Below are 9,753 nucleotides of genomic sequence, written 5' to 3' on the forward strand. Positions count from 1 at the left end.
GCATCTCGCTAATTTTACTACCGAGTTTAACTCATTGCAGTCAGAACAGCTGCTCTGTGTTTGAACATTTAGCCATTTTTAATGAAGACAGTCAGCGGTGTCCAGAGAAAGAGCTCCGGGCTGACAGAAACCTCAAGCTGCAGCTTCAAGTCAGAAGTACGAGTAGTCTGAGAGTCATTGTTCGGTTTGTCCTCCGCTGAAGCACCTTTGTAAACAGGCTCCTTTCTGAAGCTAACAGTCATGGGTACATTAAACTGTCCCCAAACTAATGGACAGCGCTGGCTACACCAGGACAAACACCAATGATCATAACCATCGGGCCACAACGTGCCGGCAGTATTGTGTGGAGGAAACAACAACTGTGATGTCACTGAAAATCAGAAAGCAGTGAAATTACCTCCGTAGTCTTTGTAATGTCTTCATGTGTGTTTGTCAAAGACTGTCCTTATCCTGGACCTCCTAGCGTCCCATTGTGGGACTATGTGACAGTTTGCACACCGTTAGTTCCTCCTGTGGGTTTCACCTGCTCCCTTCTTTGACCTGCCCTCATTAGAGCCTGAGTGATTTCACCTGCTCAGCCTCAGCTGTTGTTTCCTTCTATGTTTTAGCTCCTTTTTACTTGTTATTAAAGTTTTTATTTGAATACCTGCAACTTTGTTTCTGTCAGTGTGTGCTTTGAACTGTATCACAGTGTCACATATGATAACCTTATGTTTGTCTCACACCTGGTTGTGCTCCTGTCTGAGTTTCCAAAATGGCTTCAGACAGCAAACAAGTTTAGCTGAATCTAACTAGCATTATTGCTATAGCTCCCCCCAAATAAATCCAATAATCAATGCTGTTATTATGATTCAAATTTACAAAGTACAGCTGTGAACATGACTGCTCTGTAAGCTGCAGTGGAGTGTTTCTGACTGTACGTCTTCTAAGTTTTCTCTGCAGTTTTTTGCTGTTTTTAAAAATGAGCTTGCTATGCTGTGGCTACAGAAGCAGAGGGGCTGTTTTCAGAGCTCGACAAACAGATTTTCCAGCAGACGTACTGCACGGTCCCTGTGAGGATATGAGCTCATCTTGTGCTCGGGGTCCCAGGCGAAGTAAATATTTAAGCTATCTGGAAGGATAAGCAGATCAGAGACTCACTGTTGTTTGTTTGTGTGCGTTGGAATGCATTCAGTGTTGTTCAACTTTCCTTTTTTGTGCAAGCATGGACAGTGTGCTTATTTGTGCATTTGAGCGCACAGTGTGAACCTCTGCCTTCGTCTGTGTGTGACATCACTGTGCTGTGTGTGCAGCCCAGTCAGTAAAGACAGGACTGTGGACCAGTGTGCTGTACTGGCCCAGCAGCGTGATCACAGATCAGCTATGTGTTCTACACTAACACATGTTAGGCTAATGATGAAGTCTGATAAGAACCTGGATCGACTGTTTTCATCACTTTGTCTTCTGCATTGGAGACACGTGCTGATTGCTCTTTTTAGGTTTACCAAAAAAAATATGATGGCCAATATTATAACGAAGCATCAAGCAAGCTTTGAGGTGAACAGTTAGCAGCTGTCAGCCTGGCATGATGAGGTACTATACTGGTCACCAAGGAAGCTTACAGTTTCTCACCAGCTCCATGCACGCTGCTCTGTGACTGCTTTGACCTTCAGAGGTAAGGAAGTAAGCTGATGGCCAAAACTGTTCTTCCTCTAATGGGCACAGTCTCGAAAAGCTCATCCCTCCACACAGTTTGCTTGATTTCATAATAGAAATAAACACCATCACAGCCTGGTGATGGAGGTCTCTATAGTGCTAGTTTCTTTCATAAAAACTGTACAGTGGGTAGATCTGATCCATTTACATTTTGTTAAGTGTTAAATCAGACGTGGGTAATCCACAGGTGTGCTGGCACGGGCAGATACCTGTGAATGGGACGTGTTGACTATGTGCTCTGGTGTCTTTTAAGCATTTTTAAGGGATCATCTAACAAAAAAAGATCTTTGCTGATGATTCGCGATGTTGCTGCTCCACTTTTTTTCACCTCACCAGCAGATATGCGTGCCTGCGCATTGCAGTGATGCAGTTCATGTATGCAACTGTCTAACCAACCTTACTAACAATAGCTGATAACTTAGCAGTCCACTTAGCAGTCTGATGCAAATATGCTTCTAAAATGACTCGTTCTTATATAGCGCTTTTGTACTCTTCTGAGCCCTCAAAGCGCTTTACACAACTTGTGTATTCACCCATTCGCACAAGCACATTTTTCTAGGTGCTTTCTAAGTAACATTCACACACACTCATGCAATTTGGGGTCAGTATCTTGCCCAAGGATATTTGGCATGCAGACTAGGGGAAGCCAGGAATCGAACCACAAACCTTCCAATCAGTAGATCGGAAGGTACCACCTGAGCTACAGCCAAGCTGTAACATGAAAGCTCTGTGCTTTATGCCATCAGATGGGTGCTTCTTGTGGTTTTTGAATGAAATTATCTGACGAATAATAAGTCTGTACCACTGTTGTGGTGCAGTGCAATGTGTCAGAGGTTTTTGTTAGTCCACTCCTTCACATACAACTTATGGTTGAAGCTTGCTAAACAGGCATGTTACTATTAGTTGGGAACTGGGCACTTCACCCTTTAAAGGTGAGTTTAAATATGGCCACTTTTGGCTCCTCAAAGCAAAAGGCATCATGGTGGTGGCGAAAAGTCTAAAGTACAGCATTCATATTCACATAAATAAGATACGGACATGTTAGCAACTTATTTCCAAAGTGTGACCAGCAGGACTGAACAGGACGTTTGATGAACTACCAGATTTGTAGCTCAGTGGTTTCTGTTGCTTTGTAGTGTCCAACATCTGATTATGTATTCTAAGCAGGACGTCAGTATTATCTGTGTACCCTGACCTTTAAATTCCTTTTTTTCCTGTGAGTAACACACCAGCAGCAGCTCTACAGATGGGCTTGGATGTGACTCTGCAGCTTTTTGACTAAATAAGGAGTTCAGTGCCAGGAGCCAAAGTGCGGCCAGCAGCCATCAAGAATGCTTGGCCTTTGTGTGTGTGTGTGTGTGTGTGTGTGTGTCTGGTCAAAGGAGAATCTGAAGAATGCTCTTCACCCCCATAACAACCACGGAGCCTCCAGACTTAATAACACCCCAATAAAAGCGTCCCGTTAATGCTACACACACCGAGTGGCACCAGCATGCTTCTATCATCCTGTGGTCACTTAAAGAATCGAACGATACAATTAGATCGTTTTGGTTTAATTGTGTAATTCAAATCATTTTACAGTGTGCAATGTGCGACAACAGTGGCAGAGCAGAAAACAGGCCAAATAAACACAATGTACCAGAAAGAAGAAGTGAATAGATGCTTGGAGTGGAAAGGCTTGGAGGGGGGTAATCTGTGGTTTGTTCATGCCAGAGAGCTCAATGAAGTTCTGCCTGGAAGTAAGTGAAAGCCGAGAAAGCTGGCAGAATATCCAGCACATATAGAGGCCTATTGTTCCAGAGGAATTTAGAAAATAAACAGGAGACAACACGCAGGGCGGGACGGCAAGAGCTCACCAAGGCAAGACTGAGCTCTCTCGCTTGTCCTTTGTCTCCCCCTAGCATTTGATTATGGTACTACACTTCTCTGTCCTGGAAGTGTTCCAATTATTTGCTTTTTGGACATATCCACTTTTTATACTGATTGTTGTGACATCATCACTGAGTTCAAATGTACAGCAGCCTCCTCTGCTGAGTGCTGTTGAGGACTTTGCCACCACCACAGAAATCTAATTAGAAAATCACTTAAAATCACTTCATTAAAGTGCCCAAAAGCTGCATCAGTGTTAATCTAACTAATGCTTCAAGACAGACTGAAAAATGTGTCATTCAAGCTTCTTACCCACACATCAGGACCTCAGTTTAGACTCTAAGCTCAAAGACAATAAGGTAAGAACATGAATGAGTGCTGTAAAAACACAACCTGACCACGTCAGTGTTGAGAAAGGATTTCAGCGAGCCAAATCCAACAGAAGGTTACAGAACTAAATGTGGCACTGTTATTCTCTGCTTGTGAAGGAGGCCTCCAGCCAAAGATCACAGTGAGTACAACAGGAGTATATGCCTCATTCCCTGAATCGGCCGAGACGAAACCCAGAGGCTGTAGTGCTAAGACAGAGGTACGAGTGCAGACCTGAGAGATGAAAACCACTGATTTATGGAACAAATAGAAGAAGGGAAGAGCTTCGGATGTCTTGTAGTATTTTTCATCAAATAGTCAAATGTGAAATCTATCGACCTGTCTATGGGGCATGGTATATATGTGTGTGTGCGTGTGTGTTTGTGTGCGTGTGTGTTTGTGTGCGTGTGTGTATCTTCATACAAATATCGAATATAAGCTCTATTCCACAGAAAGGTGTCGACTCAGTCTCCACTTGAGTGAATCTTATATAGCTGTATAGCACCAGCCTGTCCCAGCTTCAGCTTCTCATCACTTACCCCACCCAATCAGCCACAAGCGTGAGCAGAGCAAAACTCAGCACAGGAAATGTAACACTGCACGCGATAACACTGCCAGCCACATTACATGCAAGACAGTGTGGAGACAGCCAGTCAGAAGCAGAGATTACACCTAAATTATGGTTTTCCCCTCCAGTTTCTGTAGACAGTGTGGTAACGGTGGCACTTGTTAGCTGAAAGTAGGACAAGACATGTCAAATAAGGACACGTTTGATTGAGATGTTTACATCAGATGAACCACACCAGCATCCTCTTTTGTCTTCACAGTATATACATCTTTATATTTATGAGAGAGAGGCAGAAATCCAGTCAGTCTGAGTAGTACCACATTTGCCTGGTGTTTGTCTGCATGCAGGTGAATCCATTTGTAAATCATAAGAGGAAGTTATAAGCCTCGAAAGCATCAACAGTTTAGCTTTCATTGTCCTTTTTTAGTTGGCGTTGCAAATACTAATAGCTGCACAGAACAGGAAGTCTTTGGCCTGACATCTGTGGTGTGCTGGCTACACCTGACCCAAACAGCGGCTACTGACCCCGTCGCTAAGCCATGCTAGGGGAGGCATGCTAGGACAGCCATGCTAGGACAGCCATAGGTCCTCAAACTGTGGAAAAGCTAACTCGCTTAGCTTAATGCCTCTCATTTTAGTGGATTTAATTGGATCTTTGCCTTTAAACAACTTTTTTAACAAAAACAAATGTATCTATAGATACCTATAGAAAAACTTTCTGAAAGTTGATTAAATATAAAGACAGTGGGTGGTATGCAGAAGTCTTAAGCCGCCACTCACTGGATATATTTTGCTAGGAAATTAACTGAGACATCTGAAAGTGAACATATATAGAAACACAGTATATGAGACAAAACCTGAGAATCCTAACGAGCTTGGAAGGCAATATTTGGTGTGATCAGCTTTATTCAACACAGTCTGAACTCTCTTATTCAAGCCTTCTGTGATTTCATTAAGTAGTATTTAGGAGTAGTTTCTTGGGGGACGTTTCAAAGTCTTCTTTACAAACCGAATGCTGTTCAAGGTGACCCCATGTTTCTTCAATAATGCTGAAGTCTGGAGCCCAGTCCACCACTGTGTATTTCTCTGTTCAGCTTTGCTTTTACTTTGTTGACAGTGTGTTTGGGATCGCATGCTGAAAAATTAAGCTGTTGCTAATCGGATGTTTTCCAGATGGAATTGCATGATGGATCAACATCTGATGGTAAGGAGCCAGACATTCTTCTCTTTAAAAAAGACCCTAAGTCTGGACCACCAGTCCCAAACCATGACAGAGCCTCCACCATGTGTGACAGACATCTGTAGACACTCACTGTAGTGTTTCAAAATCGTGGTCATCATCTCATCAAAGCTGTTTCCAATGATTTTTAGTCACGTTCTTGTGTAATTTAGCATAATTCAACCTTTAGAGTCATTTCCTTTATTCAAGAACGGCTTCTTAGTAACTACCCAAACGGTCCAGTGTCAGCTCTTTGCTGGATCTTTTCCTTTCTTAACGATATGACTATGACATACTTTTCATCTGCTGTATGTCGTTTTTCAGACCTGATACTTTTTTACCCTCCACTCATTTTTTTGTTTTGTTTAAGGCCACATAGCTCATCAGTTAGTTCAGAAACACCATTTGATTCCTGACCGAACTCTGTTTCCTGGATCTGCTACAGTGCCTAAAGATGGTTTAACAGATGAACAGCATTACAAATGAAAATGTTACTATGTGTTGTCACACACTGGTTCATTCTTAGCTGCCTTTTTTATGCCTGATTGAATCATAGGTCACAGTGAAATGGCTTAGAAAAGGTCAGGCACAAGGACTGGGCTGAAAATGAAAGACAAAGCAGCCAATGCCCACACACTAACATCTGAGACGTACTCCCTTAAGGACCACTTTAAAAAGATCACAAAAAACAAAATCGAATAAAATGTGGGGGTGGCTCGAGACTTTTACTGTAGGCCTTATCTCACCATAATATTTTTGCATGAAAAACACCAAGTCTGCATACATTTTTCTGTTTTAGGGAATTTAAGTTTTAATATGTCATCGAGTTTGCATTCACATGGCAAAAGCTAAACTTTTAAATTTGCTGTAGAGAGGGGGGGGGGTGATTTCATTTAAATCACACATGTTGTATGTGACAATTAGTAACCAGTAAAAACCAAGTAAAGGTGATGTGTCTGATACAGGTCAGCTGAGGAGCTCTGAGTTTGTGTAGAGCACAGGAAGCCCACAGTCCTCCACAGCGCTTTAGATGAAAGCTCAGTAGGAATGTTATGACCTCACCGTAAAATCACCTGCCAGAAAAGCTTTAAAAAAATGGTTACATTTAAGAACAAAAGAGGCGCATTCAGGTCCTGCAGTCTCATCGCCAAACAACCATCATGAAGTGGTGAAGTGGACATGACTGTCTAGACTGGACTTAGATTATCTCCTACACTCTGCCATGAACTGAAAAGAACGTTTGTGTTTATATAACTGTATATAATATGTCTATAGGTAACAGTTAGTTCTTTAGAGGCTTCTTGCAAATGCTAAGTGAAAGGACACTGCCACACTGTAAACTGGACTTGGATCAGACCATTCAGTTTGCTTCATCACAACTTATAAATAGTAAAGTACTGATACATAGATGTAAGCCTCCCAGTCTTCCAGTGGCATGTGTTAATGCTGTTGCAGTTTAATCTGCAAATGATGTCAAGAACAGCAGAGCTGAAACTAAAGAGAAATGCTGCCTTGCTTGTATGGTTATTAAATGTGGATAAATGAAGTGTAACGAGGGTCATGCTGTCCTTGAACATGGGAGCTGCGTGAAAGCTTTCCTCCCATCTGGCCACACTTTGAGAAGCTGCTGACCATAAGAACCAAAACATGTTGCAATGATGTGCATCAGGTGTAGGCACTCAATGAAACTGAAGCTTTATTATGATTATTACCGACTGACTGACAAATACTTGGCAGGCATCTTTTTGATAATTGCCAGACTCATTATTTTTATGTTTTCATCGATCAGTTTTCCTATGCCAGCTATCACAGGATGAAAGGTGTGGTCCACTAGGAGGGGTCTAACCTTCACACTGCATAACTTATCGTTTCTTTTCCTTATTTTGAGAATTAGATGATCATCCAGCTGTGTTTCTGAAATGTGTTACGTGAAAATTCAACCATTCTTCTGAACAATATCCAGATTAGATCAAATGAGTCCAGACTGGAAGGAATAATTATTTCAAGAGAGAGTAAACTCTGGGACAGGTGCACTTTTAGAGCTGACTTTGCCGTTTCGAGTCTTCAGTCGGGCTGCTGTCAGTGGATCGCTGATACTTCGGGAGGTCAACACTTGGTTCATTTTCAAACGTCCTCAACGTAAAGTGGACCGGGCGGCGCGCGTGCTCTTGCGGTTTCCCGCTCCCGGCGGCGGAGGGCGCACGCGGCCACCACTTGGCCCCCCGGTAAAACAGCACCAGTGGCCGCGGATGACCTTATTTGGTGTGGAACCCCTAATTGTAACACCGGGGAGTCCGCTGCTGCGGTGCACGCGCGCAAAAACCAGCAAATAAAGTTTACACGCAGGAACAGCGTGGGGCTAATCGTGGACCACCAGGGCAGCCAAGCCCTCAGCGCACCCAGTGAACCTCCTTCAAAGTTTAACAGGAAAACCCATTCACCGCACCCGCGGCAGAAGCAGCGGACACTCACGGCTGAGCCTCTCCAGCCCGCTGCAAACATACCCACGGAGCTGACACAGAAAACTTTAGCACACATGCCACGCAGGAAGCCTCACAGTGTGAGAGGAGCCTCCTCACATCGGGACCGAACTCACCTGTGTGCTGGAGCCTGTGATCTTCAGTCGTCTGTGTGTGCGTCCTCCGCCTCTCTGTCCGCTCCGTCTGCGCGCAGATGTTGCTGTGGTCACAGAGGGTGTGTTTATGTGTGTGTGTGTCTGTACCGAAGTCCCGGATCTCCCTCCCCACGCTCAGTCCCGGTGGGGGGAAATGGGTGTATTGGTACTGGTGGCGCAAAAGAAAAGAAAGAGATAGTCCCTCTGCTCTTTTTCTCTTTTCTACCTCCACCTCTCGATCCCCCTCTCTCTCTCTCTGTCTGCACCGTGAGAGCCTTAATTGGTAAACGGGTAAAGCATCAGAGGTGCTGGGGGTGTTACTCTCTCTCTCTCTCAGTCTCTCGCTGTGTCTGCCTTTTTTACTTGGTGACGTCACGACCGCGCCTGGATTTTATAGGTATGATGTCACCGGTCTGTGCTCTGCTCTCATCTCATCTACTTTTATTGTATGCTGGTGTGTGTGTGTGTGTGAGTGCGTGTGTGTGTGTGTGTGTGAGTGCATGTGTGTGTGTGTGTGTTTGTGAGTATGTCTGTGTGTGTGTGTGTGTGTGTATGTGTGAATATGTGTGCGTATGGATTGTATGATTTGTTTTTGAGCCATCTGTAGTAAAGTGGGAATGGCATTTAATCTAGCACCTCTGAGACAGGGCTGAGGGGGAAAAAATCATTCCTAATCCAATATGTCCTGTTCAGAAAGAGAGAGATATTTTCCTTTATTCAAGAACGGCTTCTTAGTAACTACCCAAACGGTCCAGTGTCAGCTCTTTGCTGGATCTTTTCCTTTCTTAACGATATGACTATGACATACTTTTCATCTGCTGTATGTCGTTTTTCAGACCTGATACTTTTTTACCCTCCACTCATTTTTTTGTTTTGTTTAAGGCCACATAGCTCATCAGTTAGTTCAGAAACACCATTTGATTCCTGACCGAACTCTGTTTCCTGGATCTGCTACAGTGCCTAAAGATGGTTTAACAGATGAACAGCATTACAAATGAAAATGTTACTATGTGTTGTCACACACTGGTTCATTCTTAGCTGCCTTTTTTATGCCTGATTGAATCATAGGTCACAGTGAAATGGCTTAGAAAAGGTCAGGCACAAGGACTGGGCTGAAAATGAAAGACAAAGCAGCCAATGCCCACACACTAACATCTGAGACGTACTCCCTTAAGGACCACTTTAAAAAGATCACAAAAAACAAAATCGAATAAAATGTGGGGTGGCTCGAGACTTTTACTGTAGGCCTTATCTCACCATAATATTTTTGCATGAAAAACACCAAGTCTGCATACATTTTTCTGTTTTGGGAATTTAAGTTTTAATATGTCATCGAGTTTCATTCACATGGCAAAAGCTAAACTTTTAAATTTGCTGTAGAGAGGGGGGGGGGGTGATTTCATTTAAATCACACATGTT

General features: G+C 43.3%; 1 protein-coding gene across 4 annotated transcripts in view; it reads right to left on the minus strand.

Annotated features, from left to right (window-relative positions):
• Positions 1-8,607, minus strand: part of flna (filamin A, alpha (actin binding protein 280)) — a 42,024-nt gene extending 33,417 nt beyond the window's left edge. For all 4 annotated transcript variants that reach the window (XM_014332427.2, XM_014332426.2, XM_005918383.3 and 1 more), the window contains exon 1: positions 8,317-8,607. The gene's annotated coding sequence lies outside the window, so the exon portion shown is untranslated. The remainder of the gene's footprint in view (positions 1-8,316) is intronic.
• Positions 8,608-9,753: the final 1,146 nt, after the last annotated feature.

Source organism: Haplochromis burtoni, unplaced genomic scaffold, assembly GCF_018398535.1.
Source record: "Haplochromis burtoni strain Fernald_Lab_line unplaced genomic scaffold, NCSU_Asbu1 Contig_30, whole genome shotgun sequence".
NCBI classification, from domain to species: domain Eukaryota; kingdom Metazoa; phylum Chordata; class Actinopteri; order Cichliformes; family Cichlidae; genus Haplochromis; species Haplochromis burtoni.